Consider the following 24,762-nt stretch of genomic DNA (forward strand, 5'->3'; position numbering starts at 1 on the left):
GAATTTTAGCCTATATGGAAAGACTCTAGCTAGACAATGATTTAGGGATTTTTTCATCCCTTCCATTTAGATATTAAAATTTGAACGTTCTCTATGAACAGAATTTTTGGTGATGGTAACTCCCAAGTATTCAACTTCTTCTTTTACTAGAATACCCTCTAATTCTCTTAAAGTACAATTCTGAATAGTTAATATTTATAAAATATTAATATTTTCTTGGGTTTAAGGTCAATTTAGAAGTTTTAGGAAACAGAAATTTTGACAAGAGCTAAAGGGAGAACCTCCTTATTTTTAAGAAATAATAAAGTGTCATCTGCAAACTGACTTAAACTAAAAGTCCTACCAAGTATATCAATACCTATAGTGTACTTTGAATTTTTTAAATATAATGACATAAGTTCAACAGCTATATTAAAAAGTAAAGGTGAGATGGGACATCCTTGACGGATTCCTCTTTTGATGTAAACTCTAGGAGATGATCCTGAATTCAGGGATTTACTATTGAATATATCAGTATAGAACATGGAAATTACCCTACAAAAGCTCTGACCAAACCCAAAAGTTTCTAAAGACTTCCTAAAGACAAAAAAGCATGCTCAAGGGTATCAAATGCCTTAAAAAAGTCTAGAAATAGAAATAAACTTGTCTGAGGAATTAAATACCTATAATCGAACATATCAACTATCAGTCTGATATGATTGTAAATACTTCTCAATTTAATGAAGTCTTTTTTTGAGTCTATTGGCAAATACATGAGAGAGCAATTTAAAATCATTGGACAAAAGAGTTATGGGTCTCCAATTGTCTAAAAATAATTTGTCTTCGCTTGGCTTTGGAACTAAAATTACTATACCCTGCTTCATAGAACTTAATGTTTCTGCTTTCTCTTTACTTTCCTTAAGTGCTTCAAAAACTAAAAATCTCATCTCTGGCCAAAAATGTTTATAAAACTCAATTGTAATTTCGTCTATACCTGGGGATTTTTCCATTGGACATTTGAGAAATAGCAACATCAAGTTCAGAGATAACAATTTCAGATTCCATCATTTCACAGAAGCTGTCATCTATAATAGGAACTTTATATTTTAAAAAGTTAAAGAAAAAGTCACAATCACTCTCATTAAATTTTGATTTTTATAAATTACAATAATATGAATAGATGTGATCATCAATCAAAGTTTTCTCTTCACTTACATTGTTATTTATGCTACGTTTATTAATAGTTTTTGAATATTGCCTATGCTTTACTAAATTTAAAAACAACATGAAGAATTTTTCCCCCTCCTCTATCCATTTCACTTTAGATTGTAAAGCTCCTTTAGCTTTCTCTGTATAGTAGTCATCTAACTCTGATGGCAAAATACGAAGTTCATTTTGTTCTATATCTCCAAGAAAATCTTTATCACCAAGGTCATTTAATCTAGATAAAACTGTTAACTGTCTTTTTTTCCTAACAGAGGAAAACAAAAGCTCATTACAGCAGAGCCATTTTTAACTTGATTTATTTTTAATTTGAGAAAAGCATGTGGCAAAAGAAAAAGAAAAGCAAACAGCAAATAGGGAGAAAAGCATTTGCCAAATGCTTATTTAAAAAGCTGTTTAAAATGTGTTTTGTGATTTATTAACCCAAATTTTTACTGTTTGATTAATCAGCCTTTAAAACATGAATTAAATAAAAATACAGTAATAAAAGTGTCTATTTATTTATACATTTAAAATGTTTTTGTAATGCATTGTTTTATTGCCTAATTAAATGACTTTTAACCATCTGGGGTCTGAGGGTGTTTTGGGGCTCTGGAGAAGTTTTGACATGCACTGACATTTGTCACTGACATTTGTTGTGTTGTTTTCAGTATCTTAAAAACATTTTAATGGCTAATGTGTGATAACACTGTAAACAGCACAAGTTGGGCTACAATAATACCTAAGCAGCATGTTTGTATGTGTTTGTGTTTTTGAGAAAGAAACGTTTATGCGTGTTTAGTGAAAAACTAAAATTTTGAAATCCCTGAAACAAGGCCGTGAAACACACAGAGAACATTTGTGCACAAGACTTTTGAGAACTGGATCTGGTAGTCTAGTGTTTTTGCTTCAAAATGATGTGAGAATCATCTTGTTCACTTACTCACAAAAAAACAATTCTATGAATTAAAATTTCTAAGTCACTTTCTGTGTGAAAATAGTTTATGCGAGAAGGCGTGAACTATCATTACTATGCAGAGAGTAACACCAGAGAAGACAAAGACCTGCATAATGAGCCATCAGACAGGTATGTGACTAAGAGTTTCAAGAAAGAATCTGAGAAAAAATAAGTTTATTTATATATTTTAATTTTTATATTTTATTTTTATATTATTTTTATATTGTGCTTCTAGCATGCCATCGTTCAAACAAAATAAGTAACTATAATAAAGCTTGTCGTTTGATGCCATGTCTCGGGGAGCGTTTACATTATCACCTGGCTGGCTCACCTCAGTTCATTTCCATATGAAATGCGCCTTCACTGGGGGCGGGATCATGTTCGCTGTAATGAGGCGACAGGAGAATCAGTACCTGCCCTTACTTTTATACGAATTACTTGAAAGATTATTTGTTTTCGACTTATATTGGTTAATGCAAAAGTAGACATATCAAGCTTTCTTTAGAAACATTTCACATGTTTCTTTGTCGAGTATTTGCTGAGATTCAGTTCATTTTAATGACGTGTTTTTCCTGACACAGTCTACTGTTGCGCGCTCCTCATGCAGGCTGTTTGTAATGTCAAAGCTTCGTGGGCCTGGTCGCAATAACTCTAATGAGCTCAGACTGAGAAGCTAGACATAGCGTTGCTTTCATACTGATTACTTTATCAAACAATATTTGTTTTCAACATGCATAGCTGCGTTTAAAAGTAGACACTTCAAGCTTTATAAAGATATGTGTCTCGTGTCTGGGTGTATTGTTTTCGCGGAGTTTCAGCGCATTTTGCTGACACGTTTCTAAAAACAGTTCACGGAGAGAGAAAAGACAGAATGCCTACACTGTTTATTATCCTTGATTTGCAAAAGCACACACATTTGTTTTTGTCGTGAGTGTACACATTTAAAAGTAGACACCTAACAGATTCGATTGATGTATTGATCTTATCTGTACGATCAAAACTGAAAGTGAAATTTAGGTTCATTTCAGCTCAATGAGATAAAAACTTGTCAGAACGCGTATACGCTGTCTTCGACCACAGGGGGTTAAAAACACAATTTAAACATATCTATTTATTTGTCCATTTAAATTGTGATTTATGTATATACATTTTTATGCTGGGCGAAGCAGTGGCGCAGTAGGTAGTGCTGTCGCCTCACAGCAAGAAGGTCGCTGGTTCAAGCCTCGGTTCAGTTGGTGTTGCTGTGTGGAGTTTGCATGTTCTCCCTGCATTCACGTGGGTTTCCTTAGGGTGCTCCAGTTTCCACCACAGTCCAAAGACATGTGGTACAGGTGAATTGGATAGGCTAGAGTGTGTGTGTGTGTGTGTGTGTTCCAGACATGGGTTGCGGCTGAAAGGGCATCCGCTGTGTAAAAACTTGCTTGATAAGCTGGAAGAGTAGCAACATAAAAAAGGGAATTGTAGCAACATAAAACAGGAATTGCATTGGCCAGGAATGGGACCCAGGTCTCCCACGTGGCAGGCAAGAATTCTACCACTGAACCACCAATGCTGATATGCTCATACTGCTGTCCTAGTGGGGTGTGATTGCTGCAAGGCTGATACCCAGAGCTGGAAGAGCAGCTACACAAAACAGGAATTGCATTGGCTGGGAACCGGGCCCAGGTCTCCCACGTGGGAGGCGAGAACTCTACCACTGGACCACCAATGCTGAAATGCTTATACTGCAGCCCCAGTGGGGTGTGATTGCTGCAACGCTGTTACCCAGAGCTGGAAGAGTAGCAACACAAAACAGGATTTGTAATGGACGAGAATCGGACTACGGTCTTCCGCGTGGCAGGGTGAGAAATCTACCACTGAACAACCAATGCTGATATGTTTAAGCTGCAGCCCTAGTGGGGTGTGATTGCTGCAAGGCTGATACCCAGAGCTGGAAGAGTAGCAACACAAAACAGGAATTGCATTGACCGGGAATCGGACCCGGGTCTCCCGCGTGGCAGGCAAGAATTCTACCACTGAACCACCAATGCTGATAAGCTTATGCTACAGCCCTAGTGGGGTGTGATTGCTGCAAGGCTGTTACCCAGAGCTGGAAGAGTAGCAACTCAAAACAGGAAAAGCATTGGGTGGGAATTGGACCCGGGTCTCGCGTGTAGCAGGCAAGGTTCCTACCACTGAACCACCAATGCTGACCTATGTTGTTCCTTGCCTTTGTATTGTGTGAGTGCTAAAGGGCCGTCAACCAGAGCTGAAAAAGGAGCCACACAAAACTGCATTTGTATTAGCCAGGAATCGACTCAAGGTCTCCCGCGTTGCAGGCGAGATTTCTACCACTGAACCAGCAATGATGATATGCTTATACTCCAGCCCTAGTGGGTTGTGATTGCTGCAAGGCTGTTACCCAGAAATGGAAGAGTAGCAACACAAAACAGCACTTGCATTGGCCGGGAATCGGACCCGGGTCTCCCGCGTGGCAGGCGAGAATTCTACCACTGAACCACCAATGCTGATATGCTTACACTGCAGCCCTAGTAGGGTGTGATTACTGCAAGGCTGTTACCCAGAGCTGGAAGAGTAGCTACACAAAACAGGAATTGTAATGGACGGGAATCGGACCATGGTCTTCTGTGTGGCAGGCAAGCAATCTACCACTGAACCAACAAAGCTGACTTGCTTATACTACAGCCCTAGTGTGGTGTGATTGATGCAAGGCTGTTACCCAGAGCTGGAAGAGTAGCAACACAAAACAGGAATTGCATTGGCCGGGAATCGGACCCGGGTCTCCCGCGTGGCAGGCGAGAATTCTACCACTGAACCACCAATGCTGATATGCTTACACTGCAGCCCTAGTAGGGTGTGATTACTGCAAGGCTGTTACCCAGAGCTGGAAGAGTAGCTACACAAAACAGGAATTGTAATGGACGGGAATCGGACCATGGTCTTTTGTGTGGCAGGCAAGCAATCTACCACTGAACCAACAAAGCTGACTTGCTTATACTACAGCCCTAGTGTGGTGTGATTGATGCAAGGCTGTTACCCAGAGCTGGAAGAGTAGCAACACAAAACAGGAATTGCATTGGCCGGGAAACAGACCTGGGTCTCCCGCGTGGCAGGCAAGAATTCTACCACTAAACGAGCAATGCTGATCTATGTTGTTCCTTGCCTTTATGTTGTGTGAGTGCTAAAAGGCCATCAACCAGAGCTGAAACAGGAGCCACTCAAAAATGCACATGTTTTAGCCGGGAATCGACTCTATGTCTCCTATGTGGCAGGCGAGCATTCTACCACTGAACCACCAATGCTGATATGCTTATTCTGCAGCTCTAGTGGGTTGTGATTGCTGGAAGGCTGTTACCCAAAGCTGGAAGAGTAACAACACAAAACAGGAATTGGAATGGACGGGAATCGGACCAGGGTCTTCCGCGTGGCAGGTGAGAAATCTACCACTGAACCACCAACGCTGATATGGTTATTCTGCAGCCCTAGTGGGGTGTGATTGATGCAAGGCTGTTTTTCCAGAGCTGGAAGAGTAGCAACACAAAACCACACTTGCATTGTCCGGGAATCGGACCTGGGTCTCCCGCATGGCAGGTGAGAATTCTACCACTGAACCACCAATGCTGATATGCTTATACTGGATCCCTATTGGGGTGTGATTGCTGCAAGGCTGTTACCCAGAGCTGGAAGAGTAGCAACACAAAACAGGAAATGCATTGGCCAGGAATCGGACCCGGGTCTCCCGCGTGGCAGGCAAGAATTCTTCCACTGAACCACCAATGCTAACCGATGTTGTGTTTTGCCTTTTTGTTGTGTGAGTGCTAAAAGGCTGTCAACCAGAGCTGGAAGAGTAGCTACACAAAACAGGAATTGCATTGGCCGGGAATAAGACCCAGGTCTCCCACGCGGCAGGTGAGAATTCTACCACTGAACCACCTATGCTGACCGAAGTTGTTTTTTTGGCTTTGTGTTGTGTGAGTACTTAAAGGCTGTCAACCAGAGCTGAAAAAGGAGCCACACAAAACCACACTTGTATTAGCTGTGAATTGACTCTAGGTCTACTCTGTGGCAGGCGAGGATTCTGCCACTGAGCCATCAATGCCTACCGATATAGTTTTTTGCCTTTGTAGTGTGTGAGTGCTAAAAGGCCGTCAAACAGAGCTGAAAAAGGAGCCACAAAAGAACGCACTTGTATTAGCCAGGAATCGACTCTAGGCCCACCGCGTGGCAGGTGAGAATTTTACCACTGAACCACCAATGCTGATATGGTTTTACTACAGCCCTAGTGGGGTGTGATTGCTGCAAGGCTGATATCCAGAGCTGGAAGAGTAGCAACACAAAACAAGATTTTCATTGGCCGGGAATCGGACTCGGGTCTCCCGCGTGGCAGGCGAGAACTCTACCACTGAGCCACCAATGCTGACCCATGTTCTTCCCTGCCTTTGTGTTGTGTGAGGGCTAAAAAGACGTCAACCAGAGCTGAAACAGGAGCCACACAAAACCGCGCTTGTATTAGTCGGGAATCGACTCAAGGTCTCCCGCGTAGCAGGCGAGAATTCTACCACTGAACCACCAATACTGATATGCTTTATTGCGCCCCTAGTGGGGTGTGATTGCTGCAAGGCTGTTACCCAGAGCTGGAAGAGTAGTAATACAAAACACGAACTGCATTGGCTGGGAATCGGACCCGGGTCTCCCTCTTCGCAGGCGAGAATTCTACCACTGAACCACCAATGCTGAAATGCTTATTCTGCAGCCCTAGTGGGGTGCGATTGATGCAAGGCTGTTACCCAGAGCTGGAAGAGTAGCTACACAAAACAGGAATTGTAATGGATGGGAATCGGACCAGGGTCTTCTGTGTGGCAGGCAAGAAATCTACCACTGAACCACCAATACTGATAAGCTTTTACTGCAGCCCTAGTGGGGTGTGATTGCTGCAAGGCTGATACTCAGAGCTGGAAGAGCAGCAACACAAAACAAGAATTGCATTGACCAGTAATCGGACCCAGGTCTCCCGCGTGGCAGGCGAGAATTCTACCACTGAACCACCAATGCTGATATGCTTATGCTACAGCCCTAGTGGGGTGTGACTACTGCAAGGGTGTTACCCAGAGCTGGAAGAGTAGCAACACAAAACAGGAAATGCATTGGCTGGGAATTGGACCCGGGTCTCGCGCGTGGCAGGCAAGGTTTCCACCACTGAACCACCAATGCTGACCCATGTTCTTCCTTGCCTTTGTGTTGTGTGAGTGCTAAAAGGCCGTCAACCAGAGCTGAAAAAGGAGCCACACAAAACTGCATTGTTATTAGCCAGGAATCGACTCAAGGTCTCCCACGTGGCAGGCGAGATTTCTACCACTGAATCAGCAATGCTGATATGCTTATACTGCAGCCCTAGTGGGTTGTGATTGCTGCAAGGCTGTTACCCAGAGATGGAAGAGTAGCAACACAAAACAGGAATTGCATTGGCCGGGATTCGGACCCGGGTCTCCCGCGTGGCGGGCGAGAATTCTACCACTGAACCACCAATGCTGACCCATGTTCTTCCTTGCCTTTGTGTTGTGTGAGTGCTAAAAGGCCGTCAACCAGAGCTGAAAAAGGAGCCACACAAAACTGCATTTGTATTAGCCAGGAAGCGACTCAAGGTCTACCGCGTGGCAGGTGAGAATTCTACAACTAATCCACCAATGCTGATATGGTTTTACTGCAGCCCTAGTGGGTTGTGATTGCTGCAAGGCTGTTACCCAGTGCTGGAAGAGTAGCAACCAAAATCAGAAGGTGCATTGGCCGGGAAACGGACCTGGGTCTCCCGCGTGGCAGGCAAGAATTCTACCACTGAACGACCAAAGCTGTCCCATGTTGTTTCTTTGCCTTTATGTTGTGTGAGTTCTAAAAGGCCGTCAACCAGAGCTGAAAAAGGAGCCACACAAAAATGCATTTGTATTAGCCAGGAATCGACTCAAGGTCTCCCGCGTGGCAGGCGAGATTTCTACCACTGAACCAGCAATGCTGATATGCTTACATTGCAGCCCTAGTGGGTTGTGATTGCTGCAAGGCTGTTACCCAGAGCTGGAAGAGTAGCAACAAAAAACAGCACTTGCATTGGCCGGGAATCGGACCCGGGTCTCCCTCGTGGCAGGCGAGAATTCTACCACTGAACCACCAATGCTGATATGCTTGTACTGCAGCCCTAGTGGGGTGTGATTGCTGCAAGGCTGTTACCCAGAGCTGGAAGAGCAGCAACACAAAACAGGAATTGCATTGGCCGGGAATCGGACCCGGGTCTCCCTCGTCGCAGGCGAGAATTCTACCACTGAACCACCTATGCTGACCGATGTTGTTTTTTGGCTTTGTGTTGTGTAAGTGCTAAAAGGCAGTCAACCAGTGCTGAAAAAGGAGCCACACAAAATCGCACTTGTATTAGCCGAGAATCGATTCTAGGTCTACCATGTGGCAGGCGAGAATTCTACCACTGAACCACCAATGCTGATAAGCTTTTACTGCAGCCCTAGTGGGGTGTAATTGCTGCAAGGCTGTTACCCAGAGCTGGAAGAGTAGCAACACAAAAAAGGAATTGCATTGGCTGGGAATCAGACACGGGTCTCCGGCATGGCAGGTGAGAATTCTACCACTGAACCACCAATGCTGATATGCTTATGGTGCAGCCCTAACGGGGTGTGATTGCTGCAAGGCTGTTACCAAGAGCTGGAAGAGTAGCAACACAAGAGAGGAATTGCATTGGACAGAAATCGGCCTCGGGTCGCCCGCAAGGCAGGCAAGAATTCTACCACTGAACCACTAATGCTGACCCATGTTCTTCCTTGCCTTTGTGTTGTGTGAGTGCTTAAAGGCCTTCAACCAGAGCTGGAAGAGGAGCCACACAAAACAGCAATTGCATTAGCAGGGAATCGAACCCAGGTCTCCCACATGGCAGGCAAGATTTCTACCAAAACCACCAATGTTGATATGGTTATGCTACTGCCCTAGTGGGGTGTGATAGCTGCAAGGCTGTTAGCCTTCCAGCTGGAACAGTAGCAACACAAAACAAGAATTGCATTGGTCGGGAATCAGACCCGGGTCTCCTGCATGGCAGGCGAGAATTCTACCACTGAACCACCAATACTGACCAATGTTGTTTCTTGCCTTTGTGTTGTGTGGCTGCCACAAGGCTGTTACTTGCAGCTGGAAGAGTAGCAACACAAACGAGCAACTGCATTGGCCGGGAATCGGACCTGGGTTTCCCGCCTGGCAGGGGAGAATTCTACCACTGAGCCTCCAATCCTGAAACACATGTTCTCCTGCTGAAGGATTCGGATTTCTGCTTTCCAATCTGTCTCATCATGGACCAACGTTTATCCTTTTTTCATCATCTTGTTACTTATGATTTTTTTTTATTAAATATAATTATATGATCATTTGAATGAGTATTTACTGTGAAATGATTTTAATTAATGAATAAGTTAACACATTGCTTAATATAAGAATGTTCAGTGCATTTGCCTGTCTCTTTATAACTTTTTTCAGAAGCCACCAAACTAGGTCAGAGGTCACAGAGACCTTAAGTGGAACTGAGGGCTGAGGACTGGAATCAAATGTCTCTATTGTTATTTCTATGAGTTAATACTATCTAAAATGTCTAAAGTGATTTTGCTGTTTTTACGGTTAATTATTTTAAAGTGATTCTACTTTTTATTCAAGATAGACTTTGTATAGTAAGATTATAACTGCCTGAATGTAGATTATACAAATTTTTAACCAGTTTTGATAAAGATGGCTGAGAGTACACTCAGCCTTGAATAAGAAACAGAGTATACTTTAGGTGTGTGTTCTATTTGATTGTTGATCCGTTTCACAGGTCTGGAGTCAGCTTCAATCAGTCTAAGGGATGTCTGACATTTATGCTTAAAGGTGCAGCAGGTGATTATCTTCAGAAACAATTTTTGTTCTGGTTGAAAGTCTCTTCATAGTCCAATAGTAATGATTACAGTAAATTATCTAAATGTGTTTATATGTATTTTTTTATCCTGGGTAAAGCATAAACCTAAAAAAATGTTCATCCAATTAAATAGAGTCGGACTATAATCTCCCATAATTCCGATAAGCAGGTCAGGCTGTCTGTCAGCAAATGTAGATTCGGACTTCTGCGCATCTGTTCACGCAGATACGCCATTAGCGTGTGTGCTTTTATATTAACTTTGGTCATTTTTGAACAATGATAGCCTTCCTATACTGTTTATCGCTACACTGAATATTCACTCTGAAATAGCATGTAAGTGTGGTTAAGTAATAAATGTAATTCCTGCATGGCGCTGGCACTAACTAACTGGCAAATGACATGAACTAGTGGGGTTGTCTGTCTGCTGTTGTGACGCGGTGCGCGCGTTCGCGATTTCAGGGGGTGTGGCTTTAAATCACAGTCCCTCGCCGCCGTCCAAAGATAATATGCTAAGCGGTTAGCATTTTGGCAGATCACCTACTGCACCTTTAAGATATTGTTCAGAATATACGCACAAACCCCACGTGGAAATTCACCTAGTCTATCTGTGTTTTAACCAATCAGGCTATAACACCTATATGTATGACGCAGTTAATGACGTTATGTGAGAGTATAATTGTTATTGATTGGTGATTGTAAGCAGAGCGGCCTAGGAACTCATTGCGAGAGTTGAAGCTGGTTTCAGCTGATGAAACTGCAAACTATCTTCTGTAAACTTGATTTATTTATTTAAATCTCTGACTCTGGCTCTTTTTTATATACCTGACTGGTCATTCTTTGGGTTAAACTGTAAACTATCCCTACAGTTTTGATGGACGCGTGGCACTTGTTTACTGGTGACACCATTGATCAATCAACAAAAAGAAATGTAGAAAGATTTAAAATATTATAGACTAGGGATGGTCTGTGGAGTAGTGGGTAGTAACGGAAAGCTGTTGGGTTCTCATTCAGACGTGAATGAAAGGCAAAATTTTGTGGTAGCTTTGTGTGGAATCCCCTTGTCAGCTGGTGCATTTTGCGGTACACCTATAACGATAGTAATAAGTATAACAGTAGTTGAGGGGTGTACCTCCTCCACCCAGAGTTAAGTACTCAGTGACGGGTGTGTAAGAGGCTTTTAGGACATTCTCGGGGATAAAACTTGGACTGGTTTTTATTTAGTAGTGGACTAAATTAACCCGAGATTGTATTTAGTTCCACCACTGCTATCTTGCTGTTTCACAGACAAAAGGGCCCGAATCCTAAGAATAGAGTAGGTCAGATTATTAGGGAAAGAAATAGTTAAATAAATAAATAAATTCTTAAATAACATCTTAATTGGTATCCATTAGATAGTAGTGGCCACAAAAGTCAGACAAGAAACCTAGAAATATTAGGGCGAGGTTGATTGATCAATGATGCACCAGGAGCAATCCCGAAAAAAATATGACCCTAACTGGATTGGACCGATCTGGACAGTATCCACATCTTGGGATGGTTTGCAGATTAATCAAGCAAAAGCTAAGCGCTGTTAGTAAGACTTCATTCTCAATTTCTTGTTGCTTTTGGTGTTAAACTCTGATATAAAAAGAAACAGATGAGAGCAGAATGCAGTAAATGGCTCAGCTAAGCTCTTAGGTTTAAAATGATTTTAGAACCGATTTTAAGATAAAAAATGCCTTTGGCAATTAATTGTCAATGAAAAGCTAAAATCTAAATATTGAGTGTCTAGTAGCCAAAAACTAAGCACAGAAACTGACAGTAACATTATGGGAGTAAAGAATAGCGTATGTTTTGTCTTAGAAGATAAGATTCTGTGTGAGTGCACTGCTATCTTGATTTAGCTCTCACCATGACTTTTGACTTTTGGCTGTAAAAGTAACAGAGACATGTCTGTATAAAAAATGTGCCATGTAAGTCTGTGCAAACAAGCAGCTTTATGGTTGGATTTAAATATTTTTAGTAATATATAAGTAACATAAATGGGGGTTGAAATAATACTTTGATGGATGCAGTTAACCCCTGAAAGATCTAAAACTGTTGTTGACTGTAACAGCATTACTTTGAAAAAGCATGTCAACTCTGTTTTATATGTTTTAGGACGGGCTTGAGTAAAAGATTACAATAAAATTATGTTATTGAAGTTAATGTTATGTTTAATGTATGTTTAAATTGAGTAAACATAGATTAACAGTTCTGGATTGCTCAAAACTCTCTTTCTCTCTTATTAGATATCAGCTATGAGCTGCTATCTGCCTGTTCCATGAAAACTGATAATCACAGTGTTCAGTTGGAAATGACATTATGTCAGAGTATAATTGTTATTGATTGGTGATTGTAAGCAGAGCAGCCTAGGAACTTATTGCGAGTGTTGAAGCTGGCTTCTGATGATGAAACTGCAAACTGTCTTAGGTAAACTTGATTTATTTATTTATTTGAATCTCTGACTCTAGCTCTTCTTCATCTATCAGACTGGTCATTCTTTGGGTTAAACTGTAAACTATCCCAACAGCTAAAACCCTGCTCATGCACCATTTGGAATCGTAAAAAACCTTTTGTCTTTTCTCCTTTCTATCCTAGAGCCATGTTCCCACTTGTATCCCGTGCTTTACAGAGCTTTGGCCCTGTCAGTGCTAGGCACACTGATTGATGCAGTAGGTCACCAAGTTTATGGACGGGGGGAAATTAGAGTGTCAGGATAGCCTATGGCAAAGTCCCACTAAAGCAAGGGCTTTGGAAGTGCATTAGCACAACAAAACAAACGATCAGAGCATCCCACATTCGTTTTCACCATGCATGTAGACTTTCCAGTTGACCCAGCAGCACCTCCCACGATTTGCTAAATCCATCCTCATGCACCATTTGGAATCGTGAAAAGCCTTTTGTCTTTTTTCATTTCTGTACTTTTACCCACTCACTAAAAAAGCAAAATGGAGTGCTTCACGGATTTGCGTGTCATCCTTTCGCAGGGGCCATGCTAATCGTCTCTGTATCGATCCAATTTTAGTATATGTGCCACCGTAGCGAGCACAGACCAGTGGTCAGGCTCAGGGCATATGTACGCCTCGAGTCCCAGCAATGTTCCTCCAGGGTGGTGGGAACCGGAGAGCCATGTTCCCACTTGTATGCCGTGCACTACAGAGCTTTGGCCCTGTCAGTGCTAGGCACACTGATTGATGCAGTAGGTCACCAAGTTTATGGACAGGGGGAAATTAGAGTGTCAGGATAGCCTATGGCAAAGTCCCACTAAAGCAAGGGCTTTGGAAGTGCATTAGCACAACAAAACAAACGATCAAAGCATCCCACATTCGTTTTCACCATGCATGTAGACTTTCCAGTTGACCCAGCAGCACCTCCCACGATTTGCTAAACCCATCCTCATGCACCATTTGGAATCGTGAAAAGCCTTTTGTCTTTTTTCATTTCTGTACTTTTACCCACGCACTAAAACAGCAATATGGATCGCTTAACGGATTTGCGTGTCATCCTTTCGCAGGGACCATGCTAATCTTCTCTGTATCAATCCAATTTTAGTATATGTGCCACCGTAGTGAGCACTCAGGCTCAGGGCATATGTACGCCTCGAGTCCCAGCAATGTTCCTCCAAGGTGGTGGGACCTGGAGAGCCATGTTCCCACTTGTATGCCGTGCACTACAGAGCTTTGGCCCTGTCAGTGCTAGGCACACTGATTGATGCAGTAGGTCACCAAGTTTATGGACAGGGGGAAATTAGAGTGTCAGGATAGCCTATGGCAAAGTCCCAGTAAAGCAAGGGCTTTGGAAGTGCATTGGTTGCACAACAAAGCAAACGATCAAAGCATCCCACATTCGTTTTCACCATGCATGTAGACTTTCCAGTTGACCCAGCAGCACCTCCCACGATTTGCTAAACCCATCCTCATGCACCATTTGGAATCATGAAAAGCCTTTTGTCTTTTTTCATTTCTGTACTTTTACCCACGCACTAAAACAGCAATATGGAGCGCTTCACGGATTTGCGTGTCATCCTTTCGCAGGGGCCATGCTAATCTTCTCTGTATCGATCCAATTTTAGTATATGTGCCACCGTAGCAAGCACAGACCAGCGGTCAGGCTCAGGGCATATGTACGCCTCGAGTCCCAGCAATGTTCCTTCAAGGTGGTGGGACCCGAAGAGCCATGTTCCCACTTGTATGCCGTGCACTACAGAGCTTTGGCCCTGTCAGTGCTAGGCACACTGATTGATGCAGTAGGTCACCAAGTTTATGGACAGGGGGAAATTAGAGTGTCAGGATAGCCTATGGCAAAGTCCCACTAAAGCAAGGGCTTTGGAAGTGCATTAGCACAACAAAACAAACGATCAAAGCATCCCACATTCGTTTTCACCATGCATGTAGACTTTCCAGTTGACCCAGCAGCACCTCCCACGATTTGCTAAACCCATCCTCATGCACCATTTGGAATCGTGAAAAGCCTTTTGTCTTTTTGCATTTCTGTACTTTTACCCACGCACTAAAAAAGCAATATGGAGCGCTTCACGGATTTGCGTGTCATCCTTTCGCAGGGGCCATGCTAATCTTCTCTGTATCGATCCAATTTTAGTATATGTGCCACCGTAGCGAGCACAGATCAGCAGTCAGGCTCAGGGCATATGTACGCCTCGAGTCCCAGCAATGTTCCTCCAAGGTGGTGGGACCTGGAGAGCCATGTTCCCACTTGTATGCCGTGCACTACAGAGCTTTGGCCCTGTCAGTGCTAGGCACACTGATTGATGCAGTAGGTCACCAAGTTTATGGACAGGGGGAAATTAGAGTGTCAGGATAGCCTATGGCAAAGTCCCAGTAAAGCAAGGGCTTTGAAAGTGCATTGGTTGCACAACAAAACAAATGATCAAAGCATCCCACATTCGTTTTCACCATGCATGTAGACTTTCCAGTTGACCCAGCAGCACCTCCCACGATTTGCTAAACCCATCCTCATGCACCATTTGGAATCGTGAAAAGCCTTTTGTCTTTTTGCATTTCTGTACTTTTACCCACGCACTAAATCAGCAATATGGAGCGCTTCACGGATTTGCGTGTCATCCTTTCGCAGGGGCCATGCTAATCTTCTCTGTATCGATCCAATTTTAGTATATGTGCCACCGTAGCGAGCACGGATGAGTAGAGAGGCTCAGGGCATATGTACGCCTCGAGTCCCAGCAATGTTCCTCCAAGGTGGTGGGACCTGGAGAGCCATGTTCCCACTTGTATGCCGTGCACTACAGAGCTTTGGCCCTGTCAGTGCTAGGCACACTGATTGATGCAGTAGGTCACCAAGTTTATGGACGGGGGGAAATTAGAGTGTCAGGATAGCCTATGGCAAAGTCCCAGTAAAGCAAGGGCTTTGGAAGTGCATTGGTTGCACAACAAAGCAAACGATCAAAGCATCTCACATTCGTTTTCACCATGCATGTAGACTTTCCAGTTGACCCAGCAGCACCTCCCACGATTTGCTAAACCCATCCTCATGCACCATTTGGAATCGTGAAAAGCCTTTTGTCTTTTTTCATTTCTGTACTTTTACCCACGCACTAAAACAGCAATATGGAGCGCTTCACGGATTTGCGTGTCATCCTTTCGCAGGGGCCATGCTAATCTTCTCTGTATCGATCCAATTTTAGTATATGTGCCACCGTAGCAAGCACAGACCAGCGGTCAGGCTCAGGGCATATGTACGCCTCGAGTCCCAGCAATGTTCCTTCAAGGTGGTGGGACCCGAAGAGCCATGTTCCCACTTGTATGCCGTGCACTACAGAGCTTTGGCCCTGTCAGTGCTAGGCACACTGATTGATGCAGTAGGTCACCAAGTTTATGGACAGGGGGAAATTAGAGTGTCAGGATAGCCTATGGCAAAGTCCCACTAAAGCAAGGGCTTTGGAAGTGCATTATCACAACAAAACAAACGATCAAAGCATCCAACATTCGTTTTCACCATGCATGTAGACTTTCCAGTTGACCCAGCAGCACCTCCCACAATTTGCTAAACCCATCCTCATGCACCATTTGGAATCGTGAAAAGCCTTTTGTCTTTTTGCATTTCTGTACTTTTACCCACGCACTAAAACAGCAATATGGAGCGCTTCACGGATTTGCGTGTCATCCTTTCGCAGGGGCCATGCTAATCTTCTCTGTATCGATCCAATTTTAGTATATGTGCCACCGTAGCAAGCACAGACCAGCGGTCAGGCTCAGGGCATATGTACGCCTCGAGTCCCAGCAATGTTCCTCCAAGGTGGTGGGACCTGGAGAGCCATGTTCCCACTTGTATGCTGTGCACTACAGAGCTTTGGCCCTGTCAGTGCTAGGCACACTGATTGATGCAGTAGGTCACCAAGTTTATGGACAGGGGGAAATTAGAGTGTCAGGATAGCCTATGGCAAAGTCCCAGTAAAGCAAGGGCTTTGGAAGTGCATTGGTTGCACAACAAAACAAATGATCAAAGCATACCACATTCGTTTTCACCATGCATGTAGACTTTCCAGTTGACCGAGCAGCACCTCCCACGATTTGCTAAACCCATCCTCATGCACCATTTGGAATCGTGAAAAGCCTTTTGTCTTTTTGCATTTCTGTACTTTTACCCACGCACTAAAACAGCAATATGGAGCGCTTCACGGATTTGCGTGTCATCCTTTCGCAGGGGCCATGCTAATCTTCTCTGTATCGATCCAATTTTAGTATATGTGCCACCGTAGCAAGCACAGACCAGCGGTCAGGCTCAGGGCATATGTACGCCTCGAGTCCCAGCAATGTTCCTTCAAGGAGGTGGGACCCGAAGAGCCATGTTCCCACTTGTATGCCGTGCACTACAGAGCTTTGGCCCTGTCAGTGCTAGGCACACTGATTGATGCAGTAGGTCACCAAGTTTATGGACAGGGGGAAATTAGAGTGTCAGGATAGCCTATGGCAAAGTCCCACTAAAGCAAGGGCTTTGGAAGTGCATTAGCACAACAAAACAAACGATCAAAGCATCCCACATTCGTTTTCACCATGCATGTAGACTTTCCAGTTGACCCAGCAGCACCTCCCACGATTTGCTAAACCCATCCTCATGCACCATTTGGAATCGTGAAAAGCCTTTTGTCTTTTTTCATTTCTGTACTTTTACCCACGCACTAAAACAGCAATATGGAGCGCTTCACGGATTTGCGTGTCATCCTTTCGCAGGGGCCATGCTAATCTTCTCTGTATCGATCCAATTTTAGTATATGTGCCACCGTAGCGAGCACAGATCAGCAGTCAGGCTCAGGGCATATGTACGCCTCGAGTCCCAGCAATGTTCCTCCAAGGTGGTGGGACCTGGAGAGCCATGTTCCCACTTGTATGCCGTGCACTACAGAGCTTTGGCCCTGTCAGTGCTAGGCACACTGATTGATGCAGTAGGTCACCAAGTTTATGGACAGGGGGAAATTAGAGTGTCAGGATAGCCTATGGCAAAGTCCCAGTAAAGCAAGGGCTTTGAAAGTGCATTGGTTGCACAACAAAACAAATGATCAAAGCATCCCACATTCGTTTTCACCATGCATGTAGACTTTCCAGTTGACCCAGCAGCACCTCCCACGATTTGCTAAACCCATCCTCATGCACCATTTGGAATCGTGAAAAGCCTTTTGTCTTTTTGCATTTCTGTACTTTTACCCACGCACTAAAACAGCAATATGGAGCGCTTCACGGATTTGCGTGTCATCCTTTCGCAGGGGCCATGCTAATCTTCTCTGTATCGATCCAATTTTAGTATATGTGCCACCGTAGCGAGCACGGACGAGTGGACAGGCTCAGGGCATATGTACGCCTCGAGTCCCAGCAATGTTCCTCCAAGGTGGTGGGACCTGGAGAGCCATGTTCCCACTTGTATGCCGTGCACTACAGAGCTTTGGCCCTGTCAGTGCTAGGCACACTGATTGATGCAGTAGGTCACCAAGTTTATGGACGGGGGGAATTTAGAGTGTCAGGATAGCCTATGGCAATCCCACTAAAGCAAGGGCTTTGGAAGTGCATTAGCACAACAAAACATATGATCAAAGCATCCCACATTCGTTGTCACCATGCATGTAGACTTTCCAGTTGACCCAGCAGCACCTCCCACGATTTGCTAAACCCATCCTCATGCACCATTTGGAAACGTGAAAAGCCTTTTGTCTTTTTTCATTTCTGTACTTTTACCCACGCACTAAAAAAGCAATATGGAGCGCTTCACGGATTTGCGTGTCATCCTTTCGCAGGGGCCATGCTAATCTTCTCTGTATCGATCCAATTTTAGTAAATGTGCCACCGTAGCGAGCACAGATCAGCAGTCAGGCTCAGGACATATGTACGCCTTGAGTCCCAGCAATGTTCCTCCAAGGTGGTGGGACCTGGAGAGCCATGTTCCCACTTGTATGCCGTGCACTACAGAGCTTTGGCCCTGTCAGTGCTAGGCACACTGATTGATGCAGTAGGTCACCAAGTTTATGGACGGGGGGAAATTAGAGTGTCAGGATAGCCTATGGCAAAGTCCCAGTAAAGCAAGGGCTTTGGAAGTGCATTGGTTGCACAACAAAACAAATGATCAAAGCATCCCACATTCGTTTTCACCATGCATGTAGACTTTCCAGTTGATCCAGCAGCACCTCCCACGATTTGCTAAACCCATCCTCATGCACCATTTGGAATCGTGAAAAGCCTTTTGTCTTTTTTCATTTCTGTACTTTTACCCACGCACTAAAACAGCAATATGGAGCGCTTCACGGATTTGCGTGTCATCCTTTCGCAGGGGCCATGCTAATCTTCTCTGTATCGATCCAATTTTAGTATATGTGCCACCGTAGCGAGCACAGATCAGCAGTCAGGCTCAGGGCATATGTACGCCTCGAGTCCCAGCAATGTTCCTCCAAGGTGGTGGGACCTGGAGAGCCATGTTCCCACTTGTATGCCGTGCACTACAGAGCTTTGGCCCTGTCAGTGCTAGGCACACTGATTGATGCAGTAGGTCACCAAGTTTATGGACAGGGGGAAATTAGAGTGTCAGGATAGCCTATGGCAAAGTCCCAGTAAAGCAAGGGCTTTGAAAGTGCATTGGTTGCACAACAAAACAAATGATCAAAGCATCCCACATTCGTTTTCACCATGCATGTAGACTTTCCAGTTGACCCAGCAGCACCTCCCACGATTTGCTAAACCCATCCTCATGCACCATTTGGAATCGTGAAAAGCCTTTTGTCTTTTTTCATTTCTGTACTTTTACCCACGCACTAAAACAGCAATATGGAGCGCTTCACGGATTTGCGTGTCATCCTTTCGCAGGGGCCATGCTAATCTTCTCTGTATCGATCCAATTTTAGTATATGTGCCACCGTAGCAAGCACAGACCAGCGGTCAGGCTCAGGGCATATGTACGCCTCGAGTCCCAGCAATGTTCCTTCAAGGTGGTGGGACCCGAAGAGCCATGTTCCCACTTGTATGCCGTGCACTACAGAGCTTTGGCCCTGTCAGTGCTAGGCACACTGATTGATGCAGTAGGTCACCAAGTTTATGGACAGGGGGAAATTAGAGTGTCAGGATAGCCTATGGCAAAGTCCCACTAAAGCAAGGGCTTTGGAAGTGCATTAGCACAACAAAACAAACGATCAAAGCATCCCACATTCGTTTTCACCATGCATGTAGACTTTCCAGTTGACCCAGCAGCACCTCCCACGATTTGCTAAACCCATCCTCATGCACCATTTGGAATCGTGAAAAGCCTTTTGTCTTTTTTCATTTCTGTACTTTTACCCACGCACTAAAACAGCAATATGGAGCGCTTCACGGATTTGCGTGTCATCCTTTCGCAGGGGCCATGCTAATCTTCTCTGTATCGATCCAATTTTAGTATATGTGCCACCGTAGCAAGCACAGATCAGCAGTCAGGCTCAGGGCATATGTACGCCTCGAGTCCCAGCAATGTTCCTCCAAGGTGGTGGGACCTGGAGAGCCATGTTCCCACTTGTATGCCGTGCACTACAGAGCTTTGGCCCTGTTAGTGCTAGGCACACTGATTGATGCAGTAGGTCACCAAGTTTATGGACAGGGGGAAATTAGAGTGTCAGGATAGCCTATGGCAAAGTCCCAGTAAAGCAAGGGCTTTGAAAGTGCATTGGTTGCACAACAAAACAAATGATCAAAGCATCCCACATTCGTTTTCACCATGCATGTAGACTTTCCAGTTGACCCAGCAGCACCTCCCACGATTTGCTAAACCCATCCTCATGCACCATTTGGAATCGTGAAAAGCCTTTTGTCTTTTTTCATTTCTGTACTTTTACCCACGCACTAAAACAGCAATATGGAGCGCTTCACGGATTTGCGTGTCATCCTTTCGCAGGGGCCATGCTAATCTTCTCTGTATCGATCCAATTTTAGTATATGTGCCACCGTAGCAAGCACAGACCAGTGGTCAGGCTCAGGGCATATGTACGCCTCGAGTCCCAGCAATGTTCCTCCAAGGTGGTGGGACCCGAAGAGCCATGTTCCCACTTGTATGCCGTGCACTACAGAGCTTTGGCCCTGTCAGTGCTAGGCACACAGATTGATGCAGTAGGTCACCAAGTTTATGGACAGGGGGAAATTAGAGTGTCAGGATAGCCTATGGCAAAGTCCCACTAAAGCAAGGGCTTTGGAAGTGCATTAGCACAACAAAACAAACGATCAAAGCATCCCACATTCGTTTTCACCATGCATGTAGACTTTCCAGTTGACCCAGCAGCACCTCCCACGATTTGCTAAACCCATCCTCATGCACCATTTGGAATCGTGAAAAGCCTTTTGTCTTTTTTCATTTCTGTACTTTTACCCACGCACTAAAAAAGCAATATGGAGCGCTTCACAGATTTGCGTGTCATCCTTTCGCAGGGGCCATGCTAATCTTCTCTGTATCGATCCAATTTTAGTATATGTGCCACCGTAGCGAGCACAGATCAGCAGTCAGGCTCAGGGCATATGTACGCCTCGAGTCCCAGCAATGTTCCTCCAAGGTGGTGGGACCTGGAGAGCCATGTTCCCACTTGTATGCCGTGCACTACAGAGCTTTGGCCCTGTCAGTGCTAGGCACACTGATTGATGCAGTAGGTCACCAAGTTTATGGACAGGGGGAAATTAGAGTGTCAGGATAGCCTATGGCAAAGTCCCAGTAAAGCAAGGGCTTTGGAAGTGCATTGGTTGCACAACAAAACAAATGATCAAAGCATCCCACATTCGTTTTCACCATGCATGTACACTTTCCAGTTGACCCAGCAACACCTCCCACGATTTGCTAAACCCATCCTCATGCACCATTTGGAATCGTGAAAAGCCTTTTGTCTTTTTGCATTTCTGTACTTTTACCCACGCACTAAAACAGCAATATGGAGCGCTTCACGGATTTGCGTGTCATCCTTTCGCAGGGGCCATGCTAATCTTCTCTGTATCGATCCAATTTTAGTATATGTGCCACCGTAGCGAGCACGGACGAGTGGACAGGCTCAGGGCATATGTACGCCTCGAGTCCCAGCAATGTTCCTCCAAGGTGGTGGGACCTGGAGAGCCATGTTCCCACTTGTATGCCGTGCACTACAGAGCTTTGGCCCTGTCAGTGCTAGGCACACTGATTGATGCAGTAGGTCACCAAGTTTATGGACAGGGGGAAATTAGAGTGTCAGGATAGCCTATGGCAAAGTCTCAGTAAAGCAAGGGCTTTGGAAGTGCATTGGTTGCACAACAAAGCAAACGATCAAAGCATCCCACATTCGTTTTCACCATGCATGTAGACTTTCCAGTTGACCCAGCAGCACCTCCCACGATTTGCTAAACCCATCCTCATGCACCATTTGGAATCGTGAAAAGCCTTTTGTCTTTTTGCATTTCTGTACTTTTACCCACGCACTAAAACAGCAATATGGAGCGCTTCACGGATTTGCGTGTCATCCTTTCGCAGGGGCCATGCTAATCTTCTCTGTATCGATCCAATTTTAGTATATGTGCCACCGTAGCGAGCACAGATCAGCAGTCAGGCTCAGGGCATATGTACGCCTCGAGTCCCAGCAATGTTCCTCCAAGGTGGTGGGACCTGGAGAGCCATGTTCCCACTTGTATGCCGTGCACTACAGAGCTTTGGCCCTGTCAGTGCTAGGCACACTGATTGATGCAGTAGGTCACCAAGTTTATGGACAGGGGGAAATTAGAGTGTCAGGATAGCCTATGGCAAAGTCCCAGTAAAGCAAGGGCTTTGGAAGTGCATTGGTTGCACAACAAAACAAATGATCAAAGCATACCACATTCGTTTTCACCATGCATGTAGACTTTCCAGTTGACCGAGCAGCACCTCCCACGATTTGCTAAACCCATCCTCATGCACCATTTGGAATCGTGAAAAGCCTTTTGTCTTTTTGCATTTCTGTACTTTTACCCACGCACTAAAACAGCAATATGGAGCGCTTCACGGATTTGCGTGTCATCCTTTCGCAGGGGCCATGCTAATCTTCTCTGTATCGATCCAATTTTAGTATATGTGCCACCGTAGCAAGCACAGACCAGCGGTCAGGCTCAGGGCATATGTACGCCTCGAGTCCCAGCAATGTTCCTTCAAGGTGGTGGGACCCGAAGAGCCATGTTCCCACTTGTATGCCGTGCACTACAGAGCTTTGGCCCTGTCAGTGCTAGGCACACTGATTGATGCAGTAGGTCACCAAGTTTATGGACAGGGGGAAATTAGAGTGTCAGGATAGCCTATGGCAAAGTCCCACTAAAGCAAGGGCTTTGGAAGTGCATTAGCACAACAAAACAAACGATCAAAGCATCCCACATTCGTTTTCACCATGCATGTAGACTTTCCAGTTGACCCAGCAGCACCTCCCACGATTTGCTAAACCCATCCTCATGCACCATTTGGAATCGTGAAAAGCCTTTTGTCTTTTTGCATTTCTGTACTTTTACCCACGCACTAAAACAGCAATATGGAGCGCTTCACGGATTTGCGTGTCATCCTTTCGCAGGGGCCATGCTAATCTTCTCTGTATCGATCCAATTTTAGTATATGTGCCACCGTAGCGAGCACGGACGAGTGGACAGGCTCAGGGCATATGTACGCCTCGAGTCCCAGCAATGTTCCTCCAAGGTGGTGGGACCTGGAGAGCCATGTTCCCACTTGTATGCCGTGCACTACAGAGCTTTGGCCCTGTCAGTGCTAGGCACACTGATTGATGCAGTAGGTCACCAAGTTTATGGACGGGGGGAATTTAGAGTGTCAGGATAGCCTATGGCAATCCCACTAAAGCAAGGGCTTTGGAAGTGCATTAGCACAACAAAACATATGATCAAAGCATCCCACATTCGTTGTCACCATGCATGTAGACTTTCCAGTTGACCCAGCAGCACCTCCCACGATTTGCTAAACCCATCCTCATGCACCATTTGGAAACGTGAAAAGCCTTTTGTCTTTTTTCATTTCTGTACTTTTACCCACGCACTAAAAAAGCAATATGGAGCGCTTCACGGATTTGCGTGTCATCCTTTCGCAGGGGCCATGCTAATCTTCTCTGTATCGATCCAATTTTAGTATATGTGCCACCGTAGCGAGCACAGATCAGCAGTCAGGCTCAGGGCATATGTACGCCTTGAGTCCCAGCAATGTTCCTCCAAGGTGGTGGGACCTGGAGAGCCATGTTCCCACTTGTATGCCGTGCACTACAGAGCTTTGGCCCTGTCAGTGCTAGGCACACTGATTGATGCAGTAGGTCACCAAGTTTATGGACAGGGGGAAATTAGAGTGTCAGGATAGCCTATGGCAAAGTCCCAGTAAAGCAAGGGCTTTGGAAGTGCATTGGTTGCACAACAAAACAAATGATCAAAGCATCCCACATTCGTTTTCACCATGCATGTAGACTTTCCAGTTGACCCAGCAGCACCTCCCACGATTTGCTAAACCCATCCTCATGCACCATTTGGAATCGTGAAAAGCCTTTTGTCTTTTTGCATTTCTGTACTTTTACCCACGCACTAAAACAGCAATATGGAGCGCTTCACGGATTTGCGTGTCATCCTTGCGCCTCTTGCGGGAGAATCTTCGGTTCCCTTCCCGTTCCACAGTTCCACTTTCCCTTCTTCCTGATTGGCCCGACGTCTGGCTCGGGATTGGTCGACGCAAAGTTCCACAAAGCGTGCTTCCGAATTTGGTCATGTCATGTAGCGTGCCGTTGGCTCTTTTGAGAAAGTTCCACTGAACGTGCGCTCCGATTGGCCGCTGGGCGGGACCTCCAGGAAGCGCGATTTATAAAGCGGTGCAGTGGAAAGAGGAAGTTAAAAAAGGAGACAAAACAGACTATAAAGACGACAAGCTTTGTTGTAAATGTTTATTTTGTTTGACAAAAAAATAGATATATAGATGTATATGTTTTAGGGCTTTATGATAGCATAGAAAAACGCGATTATTTCTAAAATAACATTTCCCTAGAAAAATGCATTTTTTCTGTGTTATTAAATCATTTACTTAATAATATTAAATGGTTAAAAGATATTGTTCAGATGCAATTAGCTCTAATTCTAAAAATTATAAGTCTAATAACACTGTCAAGGTGCAAACATTTAGTCTTTAAAACAACTAAGCAAGATAAATGTTTGTTTTGTATAAAACAAATATAAAT

The 24,762-nt window shown here is 44.7% G+C and overlaps 1 protein-coding gene and 26 non-coding genes across 27 annotated transcripts in view; all 27 read right to left on the bottom strand.

Annotated features, from left to right (window-relative positions):
- LOC110439461 (uncharacterized) overlaps positions 1–24,762 on the bottom strand; it is a 1,085,403-nt gene that overhangs the window by 230,452 nt on the left and 830,189 nt on the right. The gene's annotated exons all lie outside the window — the stretch shown is intronic.
- On the bottom strand, positions 4,100–4,170 carry trnag-gcc (transfer RNA glycine (anticodon GCC)). The gene has a single exon. It is a non-coding gene; the product is annotated as a tRNA-Gly (tRNA).
- On the bottom strand, positions 4,577–4,647 carry trnag-gcc (transfer RNA glycine (anticodon GCC)). Its single transcript has one exon. It is a non-coding gene; the product is annotated as a tRNA-Gly (tRNA).
- On the bottom strand, positions 4,895–4,965 carry trnag-gcc (transfer RNA glycine (anticodon GCC)). Its single transcript has one exon. It is a non-coding gene; the product is annotated as a tRNA-Gly (tRNA).
- trnar-gcg (transfer RNA arginine (anticodon GCG)) lies at positions 6,804–6,874 on the bottom strand. The gene has a single exon. It is a non-coding gene; the product is annotated as a tRNA-Arg (tRNA).
- trnag-gcc (transfer RNA glycine (anticodon GCC)) lies at positions 7,599–7,669 on the bottom strand. Its single transcript has one exon. It is a non-coding gene; the product is annotated as a tRNA-Gly (tRNA).
- On the bottom strand, positions 13,037–13,143 carry LOC137495006 (U6 spliceosomal RNA). The gene has a single exon (XR_011014950.1). It is a non-coding gene; the product is annotated as a U6 spliceosomal RNA (small nuclear RNA).
- Positions 13,564–13,670, bottom strand: LOC137495054 (U6 spliceosomal RNA). Its single transcript, XR_011014998.1, has one exon. It is a non-coding gene; the product is annotated as a U6 spliceosomal RNA (small nuclear RNA).
- Positions 14,084–14,190, bottom strand: LOC137494820 (U6 spliceosomal RNA). The gene has a single exon (XR_011014765.1). It is a non-coding gene; the product is annotated as a U6 spliceosomal RNA (small nuclear RNA).
- On the bottom strand, positions 14,611–14,717 carry LOC137489674 (U6 spliceosomal RNA). Its single transcript, XR_011009063.2, has one exon. It is a non-coding gene; the product is annotated as a U6 spliceosomal RNA (small nuclear RNA).
- LOC137494822 (U6 spliceosomal RNA) lies at positions 15,141–15,247 on the bottom strand. The gene has a single exon (XR_011014766.2). It is a non-coding gene; the product is annotated as a U6 spliceosomal RNA (small nuclear RNA).
- Positions 15,671–15,777, bottom strand: LOC137494557 (U6 spliceosomal RNA). Its single transcript, XR_011014503.2, has one exon. It is a non-coding gene; the product is annotated as a U6 spliceosomal RNA (small nuclear RNA).
- Positions 16,198–16,304, bottom strand: LOC137494642 (U6 spliceosomal RNA). The gene has a single exon (XR_011014588.2). It is a non-coding gene; the product is annotated as a U6 spliceosomal RNA (small nuclear RNA).
- On the bottom strand, positions 16,728–16,834 carry LOC137494823 (U6 spliceosomal RNA). Its single transcript, XR_011014767.1, has one exon. It is a non-coding gene; the product is annotated as a U6 spliceosomal RNA (small nuclear RNA).
- Positions 17,255–17,361, bottom strand: LOC137494824 (U6 spliceosomal RNA). Its single transcript, XR_011014768.2, has one exon. It is a non-coding gene; the product is annotated as a U6 spliceosomal RNA (small nuclear RNA).
- On the bottom strand, positions 17,785–17,891 carry LOC137494825 (U6 spliceosomal RNA). The gene has a single exon (XR_011014769.2). It is a non-coding gene; the product is annotated as a U6 spliceosomal RNA (small nuclear RNA).
- Positions 18,310–18,416, bottom strand: LOC137494783 (U6 spliceosomal RNA). Its single transcript, XR_011014729.1, has one exon. It is a non-coding gene; the product is annotated as a U6 spliceosomal RNA (small nuclear RNA).
- LOC137489637 (U6 spliceosomal RNA) lies at positions 18,840–18,946 on the bottom strand. Its single transcript, XR_011009036.1, has one exon. It is a non-coding gene; the product is annotated as a U6 spliceosomal RNA (small nuclear RNA).
- On the bottom strand, positions 19,370–19,476 carry LOC137489653 (U6 spliceosomal RNA). The gene has a single exon (XR_011009051.2). It is a non-coding gene; the product is annotated as a U6 spliceosomal RNA (small nuclear RNA).
- LOC137489634 (U6 spliceosomal RNA) lies at positions 19,897–20,003 on the bottom strand. The gene has a single exon (XR_011009033.2). It is a non-coding gene; the product is annotated as a U6 spliceosomal RNA (small nuclear RNA).
- Positions 20,427–20,533, bottom strand: LOC137489639 (U6 spliceosomal RNA). Its single transcript, XR_011009038.1, has one exon. It is a non-coding gene; the product is annotated as a U6 spliceosomal RNA (small nuclear RNA).
- On the bottom strand, positions 20,954–21,060 carry LOC137489641 (U6 spliceosomal RNA). The gene has a single exon (XR_011009040.2). It is a non-coding gene; the product is annotated as a U6 spliceosomal RNA (small nuclear RNA).
- LOC137489646 (U6 spliceosomal RNA) lies at positions 21,484–21,590 on the bottom strand. The gene has a single exon (XR_011009045.2). It is a non-coding gene; the product is annotated as a U6 spliceosomal RNA (small nuclear RNA).
- On the bottom strand, positions 22,014–22,120 carry LOC137489640 (U6 spliceosomal RNA). Its single transcript, XR_011009039.2, has one exon. It is a non-coding gene; the product is annotated as a U6 spliceosomal RNA (small nuclear RNA).
- On the bottom strand, positions 22,544–22,650 carry LOC137489636 (U6 spliceosomal RNA). The gene has a single exon (XR_011009035.2). It is a non-coding gene; the product is annotated as a U6 spliceosomal RNA (small nuclear RNA).
- Positions 23,071–23,177, bottom strand: LOC137489645 (U6 spliceosomal RNA). The gene has a single exon (XR_011009044.2). It is a non-coding gene; the product is annotated as a U6 spliceosomal RNA (small nuclear RNA).
- On the bottom strand, positions 23,596–23,702 carry LOC137489642 (U6 spliceosomal RNA). The gene has a single exon (XR_011009041.2). It is a non-coding gene; the product is annotated as a U6 spliceosomal RNA (small nuclear RNA).

The sequence above is a fragment of the Danio rerio genome, chromosome 4, assembly GCF_049306965.1.
Source record: "Danio rerio strain Tuebingen ecotype United States chromosome 4, GRCz12tu, whole genome shotgun sequence".
Taxonomy (NCBI): Eukaryota; Metazoa; Chordata; class Actinopteri; order Cypriniformes; family Danionidae; genus Danio; species Danio rerio.